Source organism: Solanum stenotomum, chromosome 4 (assembly GCF_019186545.1).
Source record: "Solanum stenotomum isolate F172 chromosome 4, ASM1918654v1, whole genome shotgun sequence".
NCBI lineage: Eukaryota > Viridiplantae > Streptophyta > Magnoliopsida > Solanales > Solanaceae > Solanum > Solanum stenotomum.
The window spans coordinates 31,596,158-31,623,952 of record NC_064285.1 but is presented as its reverse complement, the minus strand read 5'-3'; the positions used below and the strand labels follow the sequence as shown (position 1 = coordinate 31,623,952).

The 27,795-nt window shown below is 38.4% G+C and overlaps 1 pseudogene; it reads left to right on the top strand.

Moving 5' to 3' along the window:
* The first annotated feature begins 67 nt into the window (after window positions 1-67).
* Window positions 68-27,795, top strand: LOC125861436 (mediator of RNA polymerase II transcription subunit 15a-like; annotated as a pseudogene).

Below are 27,795 nucleotides of genomic sequence, written 5' to 3'. Positions count from 1 at the left end.
GCCCTGAAGGATAAAATCAAGTCGGCGATAGAAAGGAGCAGTCGGCGAGTCACCGAACTGTTCCGCGATGCAGTGCCTTATGGCCCAAACTTACAAGATCTTCAAGGATACTGAAGGCAAAAGCAAAAAGGAGATACAAATGACCAAAGGAAGGATTGCCAAAAGGATCGATGATCCCGACTTATTGTGCCGACTAGTCCTTCACAACACACTTTTTGACAACTATAAATACTTGTTTGAATTTTTTGTTTAGGATTCAATTTTTAGAATATCAAGTTTATTATTCAGTTTTAGAGCTTAGAACTGCGATGGAGAGACATTTTTCCTTAGCTTTGAAGATTTGAAGACTTCCATTTCTAAGAATTTGGAAGTGGGTATTGAAGATTCTTCATCTTAGAGGTTTGTAAATACAATAAATTGATGCTTTGGCTGTAAAGTTCAGTCATGCTTTTTTGGCCAGAACCGAGGAATCCGAAGAAAGTTCCATAATAAAATGGTGGATAGATAGAAAGAAGAATGCCGCTAACCACTCTGCAGCCCCAACATAGCATTATAGCTCCCTATAATAGAATATTTGGACTCACCAAGCACCACAAACTATTGTTGGTATTGGAAAAAGATTAATGTTTTGAAGTAGATGAACGAACTTTGATCTAGTGGTAGGTGTGTAACATGTGACACGTTGGATTAGGTGCATCTAACAAAAGTTTAGTATTTAATTGTAGGAGGGTAAAGGAGCAGACACATTATCCACGGAATGTAGAATTGTGCCCCAAAAAATCCATGTTAAAAGCACACTCTGTGTAATGAATCTCTCACTTTTACCAGAAAAGGCGTTGTTCCAAGTAGAGGTAGAGCAGAGCATCAACCCCAAACCGTTCTTAGTTTATTAGTAACAAATATCAACATTGAGATCTCACGCACATTCAGCTTCTACGACACTTCAATTCAGCAAGAAGCAGCCACCACCTTCTTTACAATCAACCAATGGGAAACAAAGTTCTATTAGTTGTCCTTCCAACCTATATATGTCTTATTTAGGGATTTAGTAGCGAAAGAAAGATCAATAATCCATCAGAGCATGAAATACATTGATGCTAGGAAGTGGCTATTAAACTGTGCTTTATCTTCCAACCTAACTTTTAAAAAGTCTATTCTAATTCCTCCTAGTTGGGATGGTATACGATCACATTGCGGAAATTGTATTCTTGATGAGAGTACCAAAAAGTTAAAGGAAGCAAAGATCAGTTACTTGTTTTACCAGTTATACATTAATTAGATTTAATCGTCCTCTTCTACTTCACTTTTAACCTTTTTATCTAGAAATTTGTTTTATGACGATTCTCTAGTTTGTTCTCTAATGTATCATACATTTAATCTAATTATCACCTAACCACATGGGAATGCATTGTTGACATTTCTGCATTTGACTTATTGAAAATTTATAATGCAGATAAAGTATATGAAGGAAATGTATTTATTAGACCTCAATGATTTATACGAGAAAATTTCTCATAAAATGCAACAGGTATGTCATAAGCACCCCCTTTAAGTGCTTCATCATAGTTCCATCATTTGCATATTTTATTCTATTGGTTATTGGAAACTCCTCAAACTGGGAATTGATGCAGGAAGCCCAAGACACTAAATTCTCATTTTTTTCTTCTTCAATTGATGGAAACTTCTCAAATAAGATCCTTTCTTGTTGATTGTAATCTTGAGAAATAATGCTCTCATAGTTGTAATGCGGCTAATTCTTTTTTATTTCTAGCATCTGCAACATTTCTGTGTGTTGAAGCATTGTGAATGATTGTGAAGTCTTTTTTCGTTTTGAAGCATTGTGAATAATTGTAAAGTTGATGTGGTAGTAGATACCATAAAATAGTTATTTTCACATGAAATTTTTCTATTAGTTTGTTCTGCTTTTGGAGAAGGAATTAAGGCCTCCCTAGTTCTGCTAAATTGTGTGAACCATCCTAGCTATGTTATTTTCCTCCCTTTTTCATTGCCGTGGGTAGTTCTAGATGCATGAATTTCAAAAGTTTGCTAAGGGCAAGAAACAGGACTTTGACTAAACTGATTTTTTAGTGATTTTAGGAACGACTCTCTTCATTAGCATCTTCGAAATGAGAACATTAAAAATCTCAAGATGTTCAAGGTGACGCTGGAATGAATTATGCTTTTCAAGAGGCTTAACAAGCAGGATATTCTACTTAATCACAACAATAAACTGGTCATGGTTGAGAAGCACATAAGTTTCTTTCTTAGTTCCAATTGGGCATGCAACACGACTTCTTCTCCACAACAGCGGCAACTTCATCAATCTTCCATGCAACTTCAGAACCCACAATCTCTTGAAGGTAATACTAATCCATCGATGCAGCCCATACATTGTTCTATGGAGGTGATGCAATAGAATTATCTCAAAAACTTGCAACATATTTCCTTGTTTGGTGTTCCGACAATTTCCTATTCTCAACATCACATGATAAATATGGTAAAACCTGGTTCTAGATGGGATTTGGGACAAGGTAATTTGTTGAACTCGTCGCAGTAGGTGGCAAGTCGGTCCTTGCAACAAAATCATGTTAATTGTCTTCAACATGATAACATAAATTTATTAATTACACAGTGTGGAACGAACCCAGTTCTGGCAAATCTCGATCCTCTATAGCAAAATTTAAGCGTCTGGCAGAGAATGTCAGATGATTCCACGATTTGGACTCATTTAGGGCTTTATTTTAACAAAATTTGTCTCCTCAAATGCATGTTTTATGCCAATGAATGATGTAAATCCTTGAATTTTAGGTATTTCGATTGAGGAATGATTCATGGATACTATTGATCAAGAAGGGAACAAAGCAAGTTAAAGGAATGAAGAAATTAAGACATGCTGATCGCCAATGTCATTCTGTGAATCGCCAAATTGCCAAGATACCGTCTAAAGTTACAGAATGTTGCAGCTAAAATGGGGGTGAATTTGGCTAGCAGAAATTATATTCAGCATGTCACCGATCTAGTCGGCGAAGGACAACAAGGGTGCCAAAAGTGTTGAAGAAGATCCAAGCAAGTGCTGATGGGCGAGATAGAATGAAAAAAAGCTAATCACAGAGTTATTTGGTGACCCCAGCCTGGATCGCCTAAAGTTACAGTAGCCAAACCAAGAAAAAGTGAAAAATGAAGGAGCAATAAAGAACAATCGATGAATTGTCGATCTGTCGGCGACACCCGACTTACCTCGCCGAGTGGTCTTAAGCAGTGACACATCAGACTTGTTTAAATTAGTTTTGACTATAGAGAGAGATTTATTCACAAACGTGCGAATAAACCTAATTAGAGAAGATTTTTAGTTGATTTCCTTGTATAATTCTCATTTTGTACTCAACTATGGGAATGAGGATAGATGTTGATTTTTCTACTTTTGACATTAGTGGCTAAAACCCTTCTCTAGGGGTTTTTACTCTGAAGCCAATTGTTCATTTTTGCTAAGTGGGTATTGTTGAAATGCAAATAATGAGGTTAATTTGAAGTGGGTATGAGTTGCTGCTGCGTTTTGATGTTGTTTAGCATATTTAGTGTAACAAGTCTTGTGTTGTGAGCTTGCTCGAGAGAGAACCACCGAACCAAGGTAGCAAACTTAGCATCCTTAGTAGTGGGTTATCCGGATTTCAGCTTGAGAGAATTAAAGACGAAATCTATTCTTTGTATCTAGCTCGAGAGAGTGGATTTGATGAGGACAAAGGGATGTGCAACTTTCGATTAGTGTTGAAGTTCGAGAGAATTCATCATAGAAAAGGTAATTCTTCGAGAGAAAGTTATCTTATATATGGCCCGACCTATGCACAACAAATTACCCTATTGTAAGTATCAACATTCACCCTCTCAGTAAAATTCGACAATTGTCTGGTCAATTCCCCAAGTTCTACTTTAATATTTGTTTATTTCGTGTTGATTTGTGAAATTTGACATTTGAAAGTATAACCCTAAAGGCGTAACAAGTGTTTCATTGAAGAGATTGATGTCACAGCTTCATCTTTGAATTTTGAAGGAAAAACTACTCCCTTGGGACTCGACCCCAACTCACTAGTTGGGTTATATTACTATTGAACGTTCGCTGATACTTAGTATTAGATGAAGTACCTTTGATAGAGTTTATCAAAATGGCGCCGCTGCCGGGGAGTAGCGTTACATAGAATTCTTTGATTGAAGATTTTATACTCTCAAATTTGTTAGCTATAATTGAATTAGTTTTTGTTATATACAACATCAATAGTGTCTACAACCCAGCTCAATCGAGTGGAAACAGTGCAATTTGCATCCCACAAACTGATGAGAATGCGATGTTTGAAGTCACTAGCACAACTCTTCATCTACTCCAAATGAGGGGACTATATGGAGGGCTAGATCATAAATGTAATGCCCCTCAAAATGAGGTAGGAAGAACTAGAGCTTCACATGTGTTTTGATGGAGTATGGTTGTCCCGAGTAGTGTTTAAAAGAGTTTCATGAGTCAACGTCAAGGCACGTGCTAGACTCTATGTTGAAAAGGTGTTTTTAAATGATGGTTTAAGGAAGAGGCATGTGCCAAACCAAAGGGACAAGGCTTGCTCAACCTTGGCCAAACTACTGCCCTATGACCACGGACCACTTCACGGCCAGTGGTCATGACCACGGCTCGTAAAAGTGGCCGTGAAGGTCACTTGTTGGCAAAGCTTGCAAGCCTATTTAGTCAAGCCACTGCCTCCAAGTTCACGAGCATCACCACGACTCGTGGTGTTGACCACGGATAGTGGGAGCTTCCGTGAACTTGACTTGGCCTTGGAGGGCTTGGCAAGTGAGGGAGGCTCACTGCCTCAAGGACCACGGGAACCACCACGAGCCGTGGGCACCCTCACGACCCGTTTAGTTGGGTGTGGTCCCTGACAGGCTGCCTCAAGAGAAGGATTTTTAAGTAATTTCGTTTTAATTGTTTATTATGTTGTGTTGATTTTAAATGGTTTATAATATAAATATATAGGGTTTTAAGTCTTTTAACAAGTCATTTACTCTCTTTTCCCAAATCAAATCCCAAAGTTCTTCACTCTCAATATTTCTCTCTCAACTCAAGGAAGAAGGAGAAGTGGAAACCTAGGGTTTTAGATTTCAAGCTTTCTTCATCAAATTTTCGTGGGATATATCAAGTCTAAAGTATGATGACCCTTGATCCTTGATTATCCTTTCTTTCAAGGAGTCTATTCAAAAGGGTTTCAAAAGTCTTCAAAGAACAAAACACCTTATTTCTATTATAAGCATGGGTTCATTGATAAATTGTTTTCGAAAGCATTATATTGGTGAATTAAAGTAGAATTGATGATTTTATATGAACTTTCTTCAAGAATCCATGTTTTCACTAAAACCCTAAATTTGCTATGAAGTGGGTCTTTTTCTATAAATTCAAAGTTGATGGAGTTATGTGTAAAGTGAACTGTATTGATATCTCTTGTGGTGTTTAAGTTTTTATTTATGATTAATTGTTGATAATGGATGAATTAAGGGTGGTAAGCCTTATGGGTGAAGTATTGATGATTTTGGCTATGGCTTTGGATTATGGTAAGAAAGCTTGAACTCTCTTTATGGAATTGATTGTTGTTGGTAGGTTGAACCCACCTTTGGTGGAAGTGTTATATCTTATTCTTGTGTGGTATTATTGGGAATTGAGGCCATGAAGGTCAATATATGAGTGTTATTATATTGTTGTATTTTTATACATATATGAGGCTATATGTAAAGTCCTATGTGAAGCTATATGTAAAGTTTGTGTGAAGCTATAATGTGAAGATATTCTAACGGTATTAATTTCATAAGGTATAAAGTATTATTATGCTAATGTGGAAGCATGTATCTGTTGAAATTGTGATATGTGGTGATGATGGACTATGATGAGTTTTCATAAGATGATGTTGTAGATCATATGCTAGACTTGAGTATCTTGTCTTGTGTCATGGAAGCTTGATTATATATATGAATGTTTGGTTGGACTATGACTTAGTAATGGAGCTCTTCCTATAAATGCTAAAAGAGGAATTCTAGGCCAAGACTTGAATTGGTAGGCTTAAGCATAGTGCCTTTTTATGAGTCTAGATTTCCTAAGAAAATGTATAACCTTGAAGGATGGGCCTTAGGGCGATGTTCCCTTCTTGAGTGAAATGATAGACTTAGAGATTGATGGAGCCGGAACGACATGAAAATCCTTATCTAAGAAAGTCAAATGAGCTATCCTTATGAACCTAGATTGGCTATGACTAAGAAATGGGGCCATTCTTGGGAAGAGGTACTATGAGTTGGTTGAACTAGAAAAGGAACCCTCTCTAGTACATATGTGATTGAATACTCTATGGAAACCAAGGCTAAGCACGGAGTGGATGTGGTTAGGATGGTGGCCTAGTTGAGCATGAGATTAGCACAATGAACATCCTTGGACATCTCTTAAACCATGTACCAACATGGGTTGCTTTTAGTTCTACCCTTGGCAAGTAGAACAACCTCCACGGAGTAGGATAGACTCCGGATTCCATACCTTGCTAGTGTGGTCTATGTCGGTTAAGGCCTATTTCCATCATGTGGGATATGAACTCTAGTATTGGATAGGTTCTATAACGTGTAGGTAGTAGTATGGGATGCTATCTACACATGGCACGAGTAGGCTTAAACAATGCTAAAGTGAGTTCCCTAAGCCTTAGGGCAATTATGTGATTGTCCCATATATGCTTGTTTGTCTCTTAGATGGTTTTATAAAGAATGTTGACTTAGTGTGTTATAATGTAATGATAAAACCCTTGTCTATGGTAACTCTTAGGAACACTTAGGTGTATATGAAGAGGTTGTATGAGCGGTCACTTCATTATTCACTTAAGTGTGGCTTAGGGTGACTTGAGATAGAGGCTTAAATGGTAATGAAGGAATTACTTTACTATCTTGTTTAAGTATTGTGCACTTGAATTAATTGAGTTGTAAATGATGTGAATATGGTCTTAATTGTGAATGGTGACTTGAAATGTGGGTTTATTCTTGTGGTTGTAAAGGTTTGTTAAAGAAGGTCTTAAAAGCATACATTCCTTGTAAATGTCCGTTGTGCATGTTTTCTTGCATGGTCATCATACTTAGTACTTATTGAACTAACTCCATATTTATCTATTGTTATAAGTGTAGGTGGTGGGAAGTGAGGAGATCTTTTGAGGAAGCTTGGGATATTGACTCTTCTCAAGAAGCTTGGTATGTCCTCATATATTCGAGGACATAGTTGTTATCTTTCTAGTATTTCCACTTAGACATTGTATAAGACTTATTTTTTTCTATTGATGGAAAGGGCCGTGGCCCTAAAATGTTCTATTCGTGTCTAAGATGTTACATGAGACTTAGAAATTCTACTTCTTTACATTTGAAAGACTTTATGAGTATTATGGATTTGTTTTAAAAAGTGTTTTTATTCTTTACGGGTTTTTTCTTACCGAATGCGATGAATGAATGCTAAGGCTTGTATAAGACCTCCGAGAGGTCGAATACGCATGTGACGGCTAGGGGGTGCTCTTGGGTCGTTACAATGAAGACCCGCATGAGCATGTGAGAAACTTTACAAAGTTTTGTAGAGCTCTTTCATTGATAAATGTGTCGCAAGAGTCAATTCAGCGGCCGTTATTTCCACTGTCCTTAATGGGAGAAGCTAAAAATTGGTTAGCCGAGTTACCAAACAATTCCATCACATCATGGGAGGAGTTGGTTATAGCATTTAACACAAGGTTCTTTCCTCCATCAAGGATGCTGAAAGTTAGAGACGAAATTCAAAGTTTCAAGCGACGGGAAGGGGAGACCATCCATGAAATGTGGGTGAGATTCAAGAAGCTCCTACTTAAATGCCCAACTTATGGGATATAGACGATTTGTTACTTCAATATTTTTACCGACGTCTTGATTCGGTTTATAAGGGAGTGGTTGATCAATTGGTACGAGAAGGAATAATGTTACAATCATTTGAGGTAGCTTCGTTTCTTCTTGATGACATGACTAGAATAAACCAATCGTGGTACACCAAAGAGGATCAAGTCTCTCAATTTTGTTTTAGATTAACGCAAGAGCAACTTGATAAAGAGAGAGAGAGACGGATGAAAACATCAAAAATATGTTAACCCAAATGGATTTTCTACAAGACCATATGAAGGAGACTTGCGGAGTGTTTAGAGTTGAGGAGGGTTCTTCTTCCGATTACTCAAGGGTGGGGGAGAATCAAGGTTGGAACTCCAAGAGATATGACGAGGGTTTCCACCCACGCTATCTATAGCGAGGCAGAAATCAAGGTTTGAACTATCATAAGGGAGACGAACAAAGGAGATACTATCAAGATTGGGTTGAGAAAAATGATTATTGGAGAAGGGAAGATGATCACGAGGAGAACCATACTCACTCAAGTGAGAGCCCAAAATCAAAAGTGAGTGCAAGCAGTCCTCGGGTGAATGACTTGTTGTCACGCATACTTGATAAAGTTGAAGGTTCGGATGATTTGTTGAAAGGGATGAAAGATGACTTTTCATCATTGAACAGTAAAGTGAGCTCTCATGCCGATGCCATCAAGATACTTAAAAGACAACTGAGTTTATTATCAATTCAATTGAAACCAAAGATAAACATGGAAGATGATGATAGAGGGCTGGTTGTGGTTACTCGTAGAAAAAAGGTGGCAATCGGTAATGTGATGGGAAATGAAGATGCTCAAAAGCATGAAGAAGGTAAAGGAATGGAGGAACAAGAGTTACTTATCCATCAAAACCTTTCCAAAGAACCACAAAAGGAAGTTTAACCCCATGTTCAAATTCCAAAAGTCATGCAACCTTTACCAAAAATACCTCCACCATTTTCCCAACGCTTAAAGAAGAAGAATGAAGTTGAGAAGCTCAAGAAGTTCTTGCCAGTGTTCAAGACACTATCAATCAACCTCCCCCTTGTGGAGGCATTTTTGGAAATGCAGGGATATGCCAAGTTCATGAAAGAGGTAGTCACAAAGAAAAGGAGCTTGGATTTTGAGAGAATTGAAGTTTCCCATTGTTGCAGTGAAATTATGACTAAGGAGCTGATAAAAGAGAAACAATATCCCGGGGCACTCACCATCCTTGCACCATTGGCATGCTCCAATTCTCTAAAGCTTTATGCGATTTGGGGGCAAGCATCAGCTTAATGCCATATGTGATATACAATCAACTTGGGTTGGGTAAACCAAAAGAAACCACAATGAGACTCCTAATGGCTGACCGTTCTATCAAACATCCTGTAGGGATACATTACGACATCTTGGTGAAGGTTGATAGGTTCATCTTCCCAGCCAATTTTGTCATTCTTGGTTATGAAATAGATGCTGAAATTCCCATTATTTTTGGAAGACCATTTGTACCAAAAAGAAGAGTTTAGGTAGATGTTAAAAGCGGAGAATTGATGTTTCGGGTGAACGAAGATGAAGTAACATTCAATGTTTGTAAATCAATGAAACACCCAAGTGACATACATGTGGTGTCCACTGTTGATGATTGATGAGGCGGTGGCTAGCGTAAGGTATTTGATGTGCATGAGTGAACCTCTTGAAGCCGTACTTGCTAACTATGATGAATTTGAAATTCAAGGTTATGAAGAAGTAGTAGATGTTCTTTCAAGCTTGGGAGGGTATTCAAAGATTCCATTGAAATTGGAGATTGATTTGAAAAATAGAGAGAGTCCTCCCGCAAAGCCACCAACAGAAGACCCACCAAGTCTGGAATTAAAAGCACTTCCCCTCATCTCTGATATGCTTTCTTTCGGGCAAATAACACCCTACCGGTAATCATTGTGGCTGATTTGATTGAATGGCAGGTGAAATTGCGTCTTGAGGCGTTACGAAGGCATATTAAAGTTATAGGTTGGACCATAACGGACATAATGGGCATTCCTCTCGATATTTGTACGCAAAAAATTTAGCTTGATAATGATTGTAAGCCTAGTGTTGAACATCATCGAAGATTGAACCCACCAATGAAGGAAGTGGTAAAAAAGGAGATAATAAAGTGGTTGGATGCAGGTGTGATCTATCCTATTGCGGATAGCAAATGAGTAAGTCCGGTGCAATGTGTACCGAAAAAAGGAGGTATCACGGTAGTCCCAAATGAAAAGGGGAGCTTATGCCTACAATACCGGTGACCGGATGGAGAGTGTGCATGGATTACCGAAAGATAAATTAGTGGACTGAAAAGGATCATTTCCTCATGCCGTTCATAGATCAAATGCTTGATCGACTATCAGAGAGAGGTTGGTACTGCTTTCTAGATGGATACTCTGGTTACAACCAAATTTCCATTGCGCCTTACGAACAAGAGAAAACCACTTTCACCTATCCTTATAGAACATTTGCATTTAAAAGAATGCCATTCGGGCTATTTAATGCCCCAACAACATTTTAGTATTTCATGTTATCCATTTTCGCGGACATGATAGAGGATGCTATGGAAGTATTCATGGACGACTTCTCAGTCATTGGAGACACATTTGAAGAATGTTTGGCACACTTGGGGCAAGTGCTCCAAAGATGTGTGGAGACAAACTTGGTTCTGAATTGGGAAAAATGCCACTTCATGGTGAAGGAGGGCATAGTTCTCGAGACTAAGGTGTCACAAAAGGGATTATAGGTTGATAAGGCGAAGATTGAAGTGATTGAGAAACTACCTCCGCCAATTTCAGTGAAGGGTGTTCGTTGTTTCTTAGGGCATGCCGGTTTCTATCGGAGGTTCATTAAAGACTTCTCAAAGATTGCACATCCTCTATGCAAATTCTTAGAAAAAGAGGTGAAATTCCAATTTGATGATGCTTGTATGGTGGATTTCCGCTGCTTGAAGGAGAAATTAGTGTCCACCCCGGTCATTATTAGTCTTGATTGGTCAGAATCTTTTGAAGTAATTGATTAATGTATCAAGTGGCATTTCATCCAATAGTAAATGCCAACAATCGTTCATCTGTATAATAACCCAACTACGTATGTTGGGGTCGATCCCACAGGGAGTAGTTCTTCCTTCGAATTACTTTAATAAAAGTACAATGACAATCTCTTCAATCAAACATTTCTTGCACAATTAATATTGAAATCTCAAATTCTTGGTTTTAACTACCAAGTCAAACTTATAGCTCAACATAAACAATCAACTATTAGAGTAAAACTCGGAGAACTGATGAGCCAATTATTGAATCTCAAAAAAATGGGAAAACATTACTGCTCATAATGGACTAATTTGTTGTGGGTAGGTCGAACCATATATAGAGTAACTTTCTCTCAAACAATTACCTTTTCTATGTTGAATTCTCTCGAACTTCAACAATGATTGAATGAAGCCCAGCGCTTTACCCTTATCAAATCCACTTTCTCGAGCTGGATACAAAGGATGCGTTCCTTGTTTCACTCTGTCGAGCTGAAACTAAGGTAACCCACTACTAAGGATGCTAACATTGCCACCTTGGTCTTACACCTCTCTCACGAGCAAGTGCACCACTTAAATTGACACACGAAGTAACACAATTAAATCTCAAAAAACAGCAACAACTTAGACCCACTTCAAATTAGCACCATGCTTTGCAATTAAGAAACACCCATTAAGTAAATTTAGCAATTGGCTTCATGATGAAAACCCCAAGTAAAGGGTTTTAGTCACTCATCTCAAAAATAAAAAAGATAAAAATTAATTATCACCCCATAGTTGGGTACAAAATGACAATTATAGATGAAATACAATTGATAATCTTCTCTATTACAAAATCTCTCTCAAAATCTTGCTAAAATCGCTCCCCCAACCCTTTGGTAGTGTTTTGTCTGTAAATAATTCTTTTCTCTTTCTGAATGAATTTCTTTCTCTAGCCAAAACTAATTTAAACAAGTCTAGAATGTCACTGCTATGGGCTACTAGGCGAAGTAAGTCGTGTATTGCTGACAGGTCGACGATTCACCGATTGGTCTTTTTCTCGCGTTCACTTTTCCTTTTTCTTGGTCTGGTTATTGTAACTTTAAGCGATTTAGGTCAGTATCGCCGAATGACTCCACGATTCACCCATTATCCTTTCATCTCGACTATTAGCACTTGCCGAATAGATCGGCAATATGCCGAATTTGGTTGCTGCTCACCGAATTTGCCCCCATTTTAGCTTCAACTTTCTGTAACTTTAGGCGATATTTTGGCAATTCGGAATCTTGCTGAATGATATTGGCGATTCGTTGAACGACATCATAAATCATCAGTCCTTCTTTTATTCATTCCTAAGGATTTATTTGTTCCTTTTTGCCCAATAATGTCCATGCTTTTTCTCTAACTCCAAATACCTGAAACTCAAGGGTTTACATCAGTTATTGAGACAAAATATGCATTTGAGGACACTAATTCTATTAAAATATAACGTTAAATGAGTCCAAATTGTAGACTCATCAACACCCATAAGTTAAACTTTTTCTTGTCCTCGAGTAAAACTCAAGTTCAGCAGTTTAAAAAAGATGTCTCAAACAGTGCTACACAAGACTAAATCATGAATGTACACAACAAGGCTCAACTTACTCATGCAAGGATCAATTGTATATTGAAAGGCTCCAGTTGTGACACACCATTGTCAAAGATTCTCAAGCTCACTATACTTACTTCAAATGCAGGTTAGAGCTCAACAAAGGTATTCAAATTCCCTCACACAAAGAATGATTCCATATTCACACACAATGGTTTAGTCATTGAAAGTTCCGGAATCAAATGTAACACTCACTATCACAAAGAAGAACACAATGCATGCTTTCACCCATAGGTTTGCCCGTATTTTCCAGTCAACAATTCTTTCAGCTCACTCAAGATCAAAAAGGTCTTTTAAAGGCTTGTAATGTGGCTTAGTGCAAAGGTATGGTCATTTAGGCTCAGTGACTTTCATCCTCACGAAATGTGGTGCTTTCAACACTCCATTTCCTCTTCTTTCATCATTTTCTTTAGTGCTCATAAGTCATCCCATTATTCACTTCCATGGATTGTTTGGAACCCCCTTTCTTTTTACATTTCTCATAACTTTATTTCCCAAGTTTTTCCATTTCTTTTTCTTTTCCCTTTTTTTTGTATGGACGGGTTCCATTTTTCTCAACACCATGGGTTAAAGGCGACTTTTCTTGCACTTCTTGACTTGCCTTCTTTTTTACCACACCCCCAAGTTAGGCTTTTGGCCTAAGTTGCCTATTCAATCAACCACAATTCAAGAGGATTACAAGTAGCGGATTAACAAATGTCATGTTTTCATCATGTTTATTCCAAAGAAAGGTAAGGCTCATGTGGTGTTCAAAAGAGGTTCACGCACTCACAAGGTAGGCCAAAAAAAAGGTATATGTCAAATTGGCTCACACTCTTCGAAGTTGCCTAAGATCATATCAAGAGATAGCCTTAGTTAGTCAACCGGACCAACGGGGCAAATTTTAGGTGTTATCATGTGTGGTTCATAGTCATCTCATCACACAGCGCATCGATACCAACGTTAAACAAGACTCCACACTTTCTTTAGTGTGCAACGTTCATCACAAGATAATCAATTTGATACTTGGCTAGTCATAACGAGATGCAAAGATTTCACATGACTATGTAACTTCACTTGGTCTCTTTGTAGCCACACTTTCATGTTCGTTCAATTATGAGCACTATTTGGATCATCGATATTGATCCAAAATCGAGACTCGAATTTGCACAAGAAAAGTTATATTCCATACAAACAAGGGGTGTTGTTAACGTTGAGGAAATTGAGACATGAGCAGCATTGAGACATGAGCAATCTCCACACCCCCACAAAAACAGTCAACATTGTCCCCAATGTGGGTAGAGAGAGGGTATTTATTGCAAGTAAACTAAACATTTTAACAGTAAATAAAAATTGACAAGAGATGAAAACAATCTAGTGTGTAAACAAGTAGAGTAGGGTCACAAGGAAGCTTCACTAAATTGCCCGGTTGTCCATGGAGTGAACTGATAGTTGAGTGTTTGTACTCGCCGAAATAGTTCGATGACTCACCAGGAACACTTTTGTCTCGCTCATGATCCCTACTCCTGTAAAATCAATACACATTATTCAAAACACTAACACTTGGGTTGCCTCCCAAGAAGCCCCTTGTTTAACGTCGTGGCATGACATGAACATGCTCTCAATCATCTTCTAGGTACACCACCTCAATTAAAGAAATCTCCTGACATTCTCCAAAGTATAATTTTAAGAGTTGTCCATTCACCTTAAGTGCAGCTCCATCTTGCCCCTCATCTTCTATGGCACCATTGGTGAATACTCTTTTCACTCTAAATGATCCTGACCACTTGGACTTGAGCTTTTCTGGGAAGAGTCTCTATCGTGAATTGTATTGTAATACCCAGTCTCCCAATCTAAACACCCTCCTAAGGATTTTAGCATCATACCACTTATTAATTTTTTCCTTGTAGAGGGATGAACTTTCATAAGCTCTGAATTGGAATTCATCCAATTCGTTTAACTGTCCCACTCTCCCCCTTGAGGTCTTTGTCCGGTCAAGATTTAAAGCTTTCAGTGCTCACAATGCTTTGTGTTCCAACTCAACGGGCAGATGGAAAGATTTACCAAAAACTAGTTTATACAGAGACATTCCAATAGGTGTTTTGTAAGTGATTCGATAGGCCCATAGTGTGTCATCGAGCTTTCGAGAACAATTGGTTCTGTGGGCATTCACGGTTTTGGCCAAGATGTTTTTGATCTCCTGGTTTGACACTTCAACTTGGCCACTTGTATGGGGATGATATGGGGCTTCCAATTTGTGATTCACCCCATACTTACTTAATGCAGCGAAGAACCACTTGTTGCAAAAATGGGATCCCCCATCACTAATAATTTCCCTAGGAGTGCTAAATCTCGCAAAGATGTAGCGTTTCAGAAATTGGATGACGTTTTTTCCTTCGTTGTTTGGAAGTGCAACAGCCTCCACCCATTTGGAAACATAATCTACAACCACCAAGATATACTTATTTCGAAATGAGCTCACAAAGCGGCCCATGAAATCAATTCCCAAAACATAAAATAGCTCCACTTCTAGAATAAGAGTAAGGGGTAACTAGAGCCTTTTAGATACTCCACCTTTCTTCTAACATTGGACGCATTTCTTTAAAAATTCATACGCATCTTTGTAGAGGGATGGCCAGTAGTATCCACTCTGAAGAACTTTAGCAGCTGTATACACACCTCTATGGTGACCTCCCATTGGTGACGCATGATAACACTTGGAGAATTCCTACCACGTCTTCTTCTGGAGCACACCTTCTAATGATGTGATATGCACATTCTCTAAACGTACTTTTTAACGTCGAACATGAACCTTTTGCGTTAGTAGAAGTTCAGCTCATCTTGCAGTAGTCCACACACAATGTAATTTTCAAAATCTGCATGCTAGGGGTTTTTTTCAAGGGAGATTGCAAACACTTGCTCATCGGGGAAGGAATCGTCTATGTTAGTTTCAGGTTCATCATTTTTCTTGCCCTCCAACCTCGATAAGTGGTCAGCCACCTGATTTTCGCAACCTCTTCTATCTTTGACCTCAAAGTCAAATTTGTGTAATAGTATCACCCACCTTATCAATCGTAGTTTTACATCGTTCTTTGCCATCAAGTAACACAGTGCGGCATGATCAGTGTGAACAATTACTCTAGTGCCTAACAAGTATGCATGGAATTTCCCAAATGCATAAACTACCAAAAGCAACTCTTGGTCGGTGACGGTATAGTTACCTTGAGCACTATTTAGAGTCTTCCTTGCATAACAAATTGGGTGAAAAAGCTTGGTGTGTTTTTCCTCAATACCAATCCCAGTGCTGTGCCACTAGCATCACACATCACTTCGAAAGATTCGGATCAATCAAGGCTGAAAATGACTGGGGTGGATACTATTTTTTCTTTCAAGCATCGAAACACCGTCATACAAGCGTCATCAAAATAAAACTTTACTTCGTTCTCCAAGAGTTTGCACAGGGGGTGTGCAATCTTTGAGAAGTCTTTAATGAACCTCCGGTAGAAATCGGTGTGTCCCAATAAGCTGCGAACACCCTTAACTAAAATCGGCGGGGGTAATTTTTCAATCATTTCACTTTTTTCCTTATTGACTTCCAATCCCTTTTGTGACACCTTGTGCTCAAGAACTATGCCTTCCTTCACCATAAAGTGACATTTCTCCCAATTAAGAACTAGGTTTGTTTCCACGCATCTTTGGAGTACTTACCCCAAGTGTGCCAAATATTCTTCAAATGTATCTCCTACGACTGAAAAGTCATCCATGAATACCTCTATTGAGTCTTCTACCATATCCACAAAAATAGATAACATGCAACGCTGAAATGTCGCTGGGGCATTACATAGCCCAAATGACATTCTTTTAGATGCAAACGTTCCATCAGGTGAAGGTGGTTTTCTCTTGGTCTTCCGGCACAATAAAGATTTGGTTGTAACCGGTGTACCCATCTAGAAAGCAGTCCCATCCCCTCTCTGATAGCCGGTCAAACATTTGATCCATAAAGGGCATTGGAAAGTGATCCATTTCAGTCCATGAATTTAGCTTCTGATAATCCATGCATACTCTCCACCTTGTCACCGATCTAGCCGGTACAAGCTCCTCCTTTTCATTTGGGACTACAGTGATACCTCCCTTTTCCGGTACACATTGCACCAGCCTTACCCATCTGCTATATGCAATAGGGTAGATCACACCTGCATCCAACCACTTGATGATCTCCCTTTTTACCACTTCTTGCATTGGTGGGTTCAATCTCTGCTGATGCTCTACACTAGGCTTACAATCCGTATCAAGCTGAATCTTGTGAGTACAAATACTAGGGGGAATGCCTACTATATCAGCGATGGTCCATCCTATAGCTTCTATTTGCTTTCACAATACTTCAATGAGCAAACTCACCTACCATTCAAGAAAATCAGTTGCACTGATCATTGATAAAGTTTTGTTTGCCCCCAACAAAGCATATTGGAGATGAGAGGAAAGGACTTTCAATCCCATATAGGTAGTTCCTCAATTGACGACTTTGCAGTAGGACTTTCTCTATTTTTTTAGGTCAATATCCAAACTGATTGGATTCTTTGAATATGCTACTAATTCCATTAAGGCAGCTACTACTTCCTTATAGCCCTATACTTCGGATTCATCATAATTCGTAAGCACAGATTCAAGTGGTTCATTCATGCACATTAAATGGCTCACACTAGCTACCGCCTCATCAATAACATCCTTAGTAGACACCACATGAATATCAGTTGGGTGTTTCATGGATTTACAAAGATTGAATGTTACCTGATTATCGTTCACCCAAAACTTCAATTTTCCACATTCAACATCCACCAATGCTCTCCCAGTTTCCAAGAATGGACTTCCTAATATAATGGGTATTTTGGCGTCGATCTCACAATCTAAAATCATAAAATCGGTTGGAAAGATGAACCGATCTACCTTTACAAAGATGTCATAGAGTATCCCCAACAGATGTTTGATTGACCGGTCCGCCATCAGGAGTCTCATGGTGGTTGCTTTTGGTTCTCCCAAACCAAGTTGCTTGTATATTGATGTTTGTGTAATCAAGACACAACTTTTGATTCAAGCGTCTATGATCGTACAATAGAAATATAACCCAACCAAATGGGTTGAGGTCGAGTCCCAAGGGAGCGGTTTATGATAATTAAGAGTTAAGTGCGAAAGTGCTATAGTTAACCATAGCTAGAACATTATCGAGTTAAAACATCATAAATTAAGGGGTTGACATGAATGTCCATTATCAATGGGGGGTTTGTAGTCGATTAACAAGTAAAACAGCGAAAACAAAAAAATGCGAATATAGGGAGACGAGATTCTTGGGATGTAATAGGAATATGGGATAAACTACACAATCGGGTATATGCTATTAATAATCAATTGTTGAACATTTGTAACTAGGCTAGACTTTAGTGGGGGTAAATTCTCTCTCAAGAAACTTACCCCGAATCAACTCAATTTCTCCCGAACACCGAGTTGCCACTTTTAAGCATAACCTCCACCTTAGCCCATTTACTCTCTCGAGCTAAATGTGTGGGAAAAGGCCTAGGATTCAATATCTCGAGTTGAACCCATGACGACCCAATAACTAGCGACTATCAATTTAGTAGTCTTAGTTTTAAAACCTCTCTCTCAATCAAGCCAAAAACACTAAGATGAAATCGTATTTGTAACTACAATCCCATTAAGTTCAAACACAACTATTAAACGAAATCACATTTAAACAACAAATAGACTAACAATAAGCAATACCCAACAGGAAATTTAACCCATATTCACAAAATCAAACCCCAAGAATTGGGGTTTTAGCTAGACATAGAGAAAAGGAAGAAAATGATACCAAATCAAAATAGCATCAACTGGGTATGATTTATATTCACTGTAAACGAGTCTAGGATGAAGAATCTCAAACCCACTTCCAATTTCATGGAATTGGAAGTCTTCAATCTTCAAAAGCTCAGAACAAGGCCTCTTTACTTGAAACTTAGAAAAATAAAATGTTGTATCTGAAATTGCATACGACATTAAATTGATGCTTGCCCCTAAGTCGTACAAAGCTTTCGCGAATTAAAGCATGCCAGCGGTGCAAGGGATAGTGAATCACTCGGGGTCTTCTCTCTTTGTGATCAACTCTTTAGTCATAATTGCATTGCAACTATAGGACACTTCAATTGTTTCACAGTCCAAGTTCCTTTTCTTTGTGACTAGCTCTTTCATGTACTTGGCATATCCCGACATTTCCAATAATGCATCCACCAGCAGAAGGTTTATTGATAACTTTTGAAATACCAACAAGAATTTCTTGAACTTTTTATCTTCATTCTTCTTTTTAAGCATTGGGGAAATGGTGGAGATATTTTAGGTAAAGGTTGCATAGCTTTTGGAATTTGAACAAGTTGTTTCACTTCTTTTTGCGGTTCTTTAGCACGGTTTTGTTGAATAGGTGATTCTTGTTCCTCCATGCGTTTACCTTCTTCATGATTTTGAGTATCTTCATTTCCTAGCACCTTGTCAATCTCCACCTTTCCGCTACGTGTAATTACAGCCAGCCCTATTTTGTCATCTTCCATCAGTATCTTTGATGTCAACTGAGCTGATAATATACTCAGTTGTCGTTCAAGTATTTTGATGGCATTAACATGAGAATTTACTTTACTGTTCAATGATGAAAAGTCATCTTTCATTCCTTTCAACAAATCATCCGACCCTCAACTTTATTATGTATGCGTGATAATTAATCATTCACCCGGAGGCTGCCTGCACTCCCATTTCATTTTGGGCTTTCACTTGAGTGATTATGGTTCTCCTCATGGTCCTATCCATTTTCCAGTAATCATCTTTTTCAGCCCAATATTGATGATATCTTCCTTGTTCTTCTCTCATTTGATAGTTCCAACCTTGATTTCCACCTTGTTGTTGATGGCGTGGGTGGAAACCCTCCTCATATATTTTGAAGTTCCAACCTTGATTCTCCTTTTGCCTTGAGTAACCAGAAGAAGAACCTTCCTCAACTCGATATACTCCACATGTCCCCTTCATGTGCTCTTGTAGAACTTCCATTTGAGTTAGCATCTTCTTGATGTTCTCATCTCTGTCTTTCTTTATCAAGTTGTTCTTGCGTTAATCAAAAATGAAATGGAGATACCTGATCCTCTTGGGTGTACCATGCTTGGTTTATCCTAGTCATTTCATCCCAAAGAAACGAAGCTACCTCAAATGGTTGTAATATTATTCCTCCTCGTGCCAATTGATCAACTACTTCTTTATTAAATGAATCTAGACTCCATTAGAAATATTGAAGTGACAAATCATTTGGTAACCCTGCTCATACGGGTCTTCGTGGTCTAGCCCTCCATATATTCCCCTCATTTGGAGAAGATGAAGAGTTGTGCTAGTGACTTCAAACATCACACTCTCATCAGTTCGTGGGATGCAGATTGCACCCATCCCATCGGATTGAGCTGGGTTATAGACACTATTGATGTCATTTATACCTTCTCGATGACCTGCTCAACTGTCATTCATCTCTTCTTCTCTCATGTTGACTTTCACATAGTCCAACCACTACCTACACAAAGCGGGCGAAACTATTTCAACTACAGCTAACGAATTTTTAGAATGTCAAATGTTCAATCAAAGAATTCTAAGTAATGCTACACCTCGGTAGCGACGCCATTTTGATTAACATATCAAGTGGCATTTCATCCAATACTATATGAAAACAATCATTCTTCAGTATAATAACCCAACTGATTGAGTTAGGGTCAATCCCACAGGGAGTAGTGCTTCCTTCGAATTACTTTCTTGAACAATTAATAGTCAAATCTCAATTTCTAGGTTTTAACTACCACTTCCAACTTATAGGTCAACACAAGCAATCAAATATTAGAGGTAAAACTCGGAGAATTGATCAGCCAATTATTGAATCTCAAAAAAATGGGTAAGCATTACTGCTCATAATGGGCTAATTTGTTGTGGGTAGGTCGAACCATATATAAAGTAACTTTCTCTCGAACTTCAACATTGATTGAATGAAGCCCTGATCTTTACCCTCATCAAATCCACTCTCTCGAGATGGATACAAAGGAAGGGTTCCTTATTTCACTCTCTCGAGCTGAAACTAAGGAAACCCTCTACTAAGGATGCTAAGATTGCCACCTTGGTCTCACACCTCTCTCTCGAGCAAATGCACAACACTAAAATTGACACACGAAGTAACACAATTCAATCTTGAAACTTAGTAACAACTTAGACCCACTTCAAACTAGCACCATTCTTCGCAATTAACAAACACCCATAAAGTAAATTCAACAATTATCTTCATGATCAAACCCCCAAGTAACGGGTTTTAGCCACTCATCTCAAAAATAAAAAGATCAAAATTAATTGTCACCCCCATAGTTGGGTACAAAATGAGAATTATAGATGAAATTCAATTAATAATATTCTCTCCTACAAAATCTTGCTAAAATCGCTCCCCAACCCTTTGGTAGTGTTTTCTCTACAAATAATTATTTTCTCTCTTTCTGAATGAATTTCTCTCTCTAGCCAAAACTAATTTAAACAAGTCTGAAATGTCACTTCTCAAGGCTACCTGGTGAAGTAAGTCAGGTATCGCTGATGGGTCGGTGATTGGCTGATTCCTTTTCTTCTCGCCTTCATTTTTCACTTTTTCTTGGTCTGGCTACGGTAAGAATAGGCGATTCAGGTCGGTATCGCCGAATGACTCCGCGATTTACCCATTATCCTTTCATCTCTCCTATCAGCACTTGGTTGTATATTCTTTCATACTTTTGGCGACCTAGTTTTCCTTCGCTGAATAGATCTGCTATACGCTGAATATGCTTGTTGCTCGCCGAATTTGCCCCCATTTTAGCTCCAGCGTTCTGTAACTTTAGGTGATATCTTGGCGATTTAGTGTTTCGTTGAATGATATTGGCAATTTGGTGAACGACATCATAAATCATCAGGCCTTCTTTTATTCATTCCTAAGGCTTTCTTTGTTCCCTTTTGCCCAATAGTGTCCATGCTTTGTCTCTAACTCAAAATACCTAAAAATCAAGGGTTTACATCAGTTATTGAGACAAAATATGTGTTTGAGGACACTAATTCTATTAAAATATTGCCTTAAATGAGTCCAAATTATGAACTCATCAGTAATGTGTGATGCAAGTGGAACGACTTTGGGTGTTGTGTTGGGGAAAAAATGCAACAATCTATTTCACCCAATTTACTATGCGACTAAGACTCTAAACAGTGCTCAACGTAACTATACCATTACTGAACAAGAGTTGCTAGTAGTAGTCTATGCATTTGAGAAATTCTGGTCATACTTGTTAGGCACTAAAGTAATTGTTCACACACATCATGCTTCACTCCGTTACCTAATGTCAAAGAAGGATGTCAAACCAAGGTTGATAAGGTGGGTACTACTATTGCAAGAATTTGACTTTGAGGTCAAAGATAGAAGAGTTTGCACAAATCAAGTGGCTGACAACTTATCAAGATTAGAGGGAAGGGAGAATGACAAGCCTGAGGTTGAAATAGACGATTCTTTCTCTGATGAACAAGTGTTTGAAATAACTCTCAAACAAACTCCATGGTATCTAGATTTCGCTAATTACATAGTGTGCGGATTAATGTTGGACGAGCTGAACTTCTACCCATAAAAGAAGTTCATGTTCGATGTTAAAAAGTAATTTTGGGATGAACCATACTTGTTTTGAGAGTGTGCAAACCATATCACTAGAAGATATGTCCCGGAAGAAGAAGCGGTAGAAATTCTCCATGCTTGTCATTCTTTCCCTATTGGGGGCCACCATAGCGGTGTACGTACAACCGCTAAAGTTCTCCAAAGCAGCTATTACTGGTCATCCCTCTACAAGGATACGCATGAATTTGTGATGAAATGTGCTCAATGTCAGAAGCAAAGTGGAGTGTCTAGAAGACACGAACTACCCCTTACTCCCATTTTAAAAGTTAAATTATATGATGTTTGGGGAATAGATTTCATGGGCCCGTTTGTGAGTTCATTTGGTAATAAGTGTATCTTAGTGGCAGTAGATTATGTTTCAAAATGGTTGGAAGCTGTTGCACTTCCAAATAATGAAAAAAAAGTGTGGTTTAATTTCTGAAATGCTACATCTTTGCTAGATTCAGTACTCCTCGAGCTATCATTAGTGATGGCGGATCACACTTTTGCAATAAATGGTTTTCAGTAGCATTAAGTAAGTATGGGGTGAAACACAAGGTAGCAACTCCATATCATCCCGAAACAAGCGGTCAAGTTGAAGTGTCAAACTGGGAGATCAAAAGTATCTTGGCCAAGACAGTGAATGCTAACAGAACTTATTGGTCTAGAAAGCTTGATGATGCACTTTGGGCATATCACACTGCATACAAAACTCCAATTAGTATGTCTCCGTATCAGCTAGTTTTTGGAAAGTCTTGCCATTTACCAGTCGAATTGGAACAGAAAGTGATGTGGGCACTGAAAGCTCTGAATCTAGATGGGACAAAAACCTCAAAAAAGAGAGTAGAACAGTTAAACGAGTTGGACGAATTCTGGTTCAAAGCTTACGAAAGCTCAGCACTATACAAGGAAAATATGAAGAAGTGGAATGATGCTAAAATACTTAAGCGAGAGTTCAAGGTTGGAGATTAGCTGTTACTATGCAACTCCTGACTTAGACATTTTCCTAGAAAGCTCAAGTCCAAATGGTCTTGACCATTTTGAGTGACACGAGTATTCACAAATGGTGGCATAGAAGTTGAGAGTAAATAAGGAGCTACATTTAAGGTGAATGGGCAACGCTTGAAATTATACTTTAGAGAATGCCATGAGATTTCTATGATTGAGTTGGTGTACCTGGAAGATGCTTTAGTGCATTTCCACGTCATGCCACAATGTTAATTAAGGTGCTTCTTAGGAGGTAACCCAAGTGTTAGTTTTTTAAATAAGGTGCGTTGATTTTGCAGAAGAGGAATCATTAGCGAGACAAAGGTGCTCTTGGTGAGTCGCTGAACTAGTTCGGCGAGCATGATTTGGTTCGCCTTATGGATCTAATAAATGAGGTTGAGACGATGTGCTTAGGCAACCCGAATTTTGTCACCCTTTCTAGTCAATGCTGACAATGTCCCTCAAGGATCGACCGGCGATGTTCTGAGTTCATTATGCAGATCGTCGATCTGTTCAGCGACCCCGTAGATCATCGCCGATCTCTGGGAGTGCAGTTTACTGGAACTAAGGGTGATATGAAGAACATTAGGCACATCACCGAAGCATTAGGCACATCGCCGAAGCATTCAGCAACCGTTTAACTTCATCGCCAACTAGGCATTCAGTGAAGATTCCTCGTTACCCTGATCTACTTGTTTACAGACTAGACAATTCTTATTTCTTGTTAGTTTTTATTTATTATTCCTATTTTTTTTATTTGCGGTAATGCCCGCTCTATACCCACATTGAGGACAATGTTGAATGCTTTTGGTGGGTGGTGGAAATTGGTCAGTGAACTAAACGAACCTCCTCCTTTTTATGCCACCTCCCCTTTTTGTGAATGTGGTTGTTCTCTTGCAAATTTAAGTATCGATTTTGATCAATACCGATGACTTAAATAGTGATCATAATCGAAGAGAACTGAATGTGCGGCTATGATGAGGCCAAATGAAGTCGCATAGACAATATATGAAATCTTTGCATCTCGTTGTGACTAGCCAAGTATCAAATTGAATCTCTTGTGATGAGCATTGCACACTAGCGAAAGTGTGGAGTCTTGTCTGACATTGGTGTTTATGCCTTGTGTGATGAGCTTACCATGAACCATGTGTGATATCACCTAGAATTTGCCCTGATGGTTTGGTCGACTAAGTGATGAAAATTTCTTTATATGATCTTGGGCAACTTTGAAGAGTGTGAAACAATTTGTTATTATACCTCTTTTTTGGCCAACCTTGTGAGTGTATGAACCTCACTTGAGTACCCTTTGAGCCTTAACCTTTTCTTGGAAGAAACATGATGAAATTGTGACCTTTCTTAATCCATTAACCATAATCCTCATAATTTGTTGTTTGTTTGAATAGCCAACTTAGGCCAAAAGCCTAACTTGGGGGTGTGGTGAAAAAAAGGGTAATTCAAGAAGTGTAAAGATGTTCCCTTTTGATCCATGGTTTTTAGAAAAATGGAATCCTTCCATACAAAAAAAGAAGAAGAAAGAAAAAGTTGCAGAATAAAGTAGTGAAAATGCAAAAAGAAATGGGGTTTCCAACCGTCCATGGAATGTGAATAATGGGATGACTTGCTAGCACGAATGAACAATGATGAAGAAAAGGAAAGGAAATGATGCTCACACCACATTATAATGAGGACTATAGCCATTTAGCCTAAGTCACCATATCTTTGCACTCAGCCCCGTTACAAGCCTTGAAAAGACCTTTTTGATCTTGATTTAGCTGAAACAAATATTGGTTGGAAAATACGGGCACACCTATGGGTGAAATCATACATTGTGTTCATCTTTGTGAGTGTGAGCGTTGAATTTGATTCCGGAACTTAAAATTGTTGACCCATTGTGTATGAATATGGAATCATTCTTTGTGTAAAGGCATTTGAGTACCTTTGTTGAGCTTGAACTTGCATTTGAAACAAGTATTGCGAACTTGAGAATATTTGATAGTGGTGAGTCACAACTTGAATCTTTGAGTGCACAATTGATCCTTACATGACTAAATTGAGTACCTTTGTGTGCATTATTGATTGAATCTTTTGTAGAACTATTTGAGACATCCCTTTTTGAACTGCTGAACTTGAGTTTTTACTTGAGGACAAGCAAAAGTTTAAGTTTGGGGTGTTGATGAGTCCACGATTTGGACTCATTTAGGGCTTTATTTTAACAAAATTAGTGTCCTCAAATGCATGTTTTGTGCCAATGAATGATGTAAATCCTTGAATATCAGGTATTTGATTTAGGAACAATTCATGGACACTATTGATCAAGAAGGGAACAAACCAAGCTAAAGGAATGAAGAAATGAAGACTTGATGATCGCCAATGTCATTCAGCGAATCGCCAAATTGCCAAGATACCGCCTAAAGTTACATAATGCTAGAGCTAAAATGGGGGAGAATTCGGCGAGAAGAAATTCTATTAAGCGTGTCACCGATCTAGTCAGCGAAGGACAACCAGGTCACCAAAAGTGCTGAAGAAGATCCAAGCAAGTGTTGATGGGCGAGATAGAAGGAAAAAGGGAGAATCGCAGATTTATTCGGCGATCTCGATCTAGATCACATAAAGTTACAGTAGCCAGACCAAGATGAAGTTAAATATGAAGGCGAGATAAAGAACAATTGGGGAATCGCCGATCTATCGGAGACACCCGACTTACCTCGCCTAGTGGTCTTAAGCAGTGACACATCAGACTTGTTTAAATTAGTTTTGGCTAGAGAGAGATTCATTCATAAACGTGAGGACAAACCTAATTAGAGAGAAAACATTACCAAAGGCTTTTGAGAGTGATTTTATCATGATTTCTTAGTGATTTTGTAATAGAGAAGATTTTTAGTTGATTTCCTTATATAATTCTCATTTTGTACTAAACTATGGGAATGAGGATGGATGTTGATTTTGGTACTTTTGTCATGAGTGGCTAAAACCCTTCTCTTGGGGTTTTCACTATGAAGCCAATTGTTGATTTTTGCTAAGTTGGTATTGTTGAATTGCAAATAATGAGGTTAATTTGAAATGGGTCTGAGTTGCTATTGTGTTTTGAAGTTGTTTTGCATATTTAGTGTAACAAGTCTCGTGTTGTGAGCTTACTTGACAGAGAAGCACAGAACCAAGGTAGTAAACTTAGCATCCTTAGTAGTCGGTTATCTAGATTTCTACTCGAGATAGTGAAATACGAAATCTATCCTTTGTATCCAGCTCGAGAGAGTGGATTTGATGAGGACAAAGGGTTGGGCATCTTCCGATTAGTGTTGAAGTTCGAGAGAATTCATTATAGCTAAGGTAATTGTTCGATAGAAAGTTTTCTTATATATGGACCGACCTATCCACAACAAATTACCCTATTATGAGTATCATCATTCACCCTCTAAAGTAAAATTCGACAACTGGCTAGTCAATTCCCGAAGTTCTACTTTACTACTTCTTTATTTCGTGTTGATTCGTGAAATTGGAGTGAAATTTGACATTCGAAACTATAACCATAAAGTCGTAACAAGTGTTTCATCAAGAGATTGTTGTCACAACTTCATCTTCGAATTTTGAAGGAAAAACTACTCCATTGGGACTTGACCCCAACTCACTAGTTGGGTTATATTTCTATTGAACGATCGTTGATGCTTAGTATTGGATGAAGTATCTTTGATAGCGTTTATCAATGTCACAGAGACAAAATATGTTGCAGAACCAGCTATTTAGGCAGTAGTCCTACCATCGGCAGAGGCAACAACTACTTTTTCATAGACAGAAGTTAACGGAATAGCAGCAAGCAAAGCAACGGTTAAAGAAATAGGTAATCCTCGAATCCCTACAACAAAACTCAAATTCGCTGCGACATTTACATCTTATACAACACGGGGAACAAATGTTGAAGAACCAACAATTAACACCGCTATGCAACCTACTACTGATGCAACAACAATTTTTTCTAAGTCAATAGTTAATGAAACATCAGCAAGCAATGAACTCATTGTCTGGCGTATCGACAAATTCCAACTCTCAGCAAAACATGTTAAATACAATACCGCCTGGTTCAAATTCTTTGAACTCATTGTAACATGTGTCTACTGGCTTTTTGCAACAGAATCTTGTTAACCATCGTCAACAAGTTTACATAAGCTCATTAAGTTCTCAAAGTAAAACTAACCCAGTGCAGGAAAAGTTTGGTTCCCCACAGCAAAATTCAAGCGTCTGGCAGAGAATGTCGCATAGACAGAAAATGTTTCACAACCAGCAATTAAGACAGCAGTCCCACCATCAGCATATGCAACAACTACCTATTCAAAGACAAAAGTTAATGCAACAGAATAATTATACCAACTTGCAGCATAATTCCTTGTCTGGCGTATCGATAAATTCCAACTCTCAGCAAGATATGATAAATACAATACAACCTGGTTCTAATCCTTTGAACCCACTGCAACAGGTGTCTACGGGCTATTTGCAACAGAATCATGTTAACTGTCGTCAACAAGTTGACATAA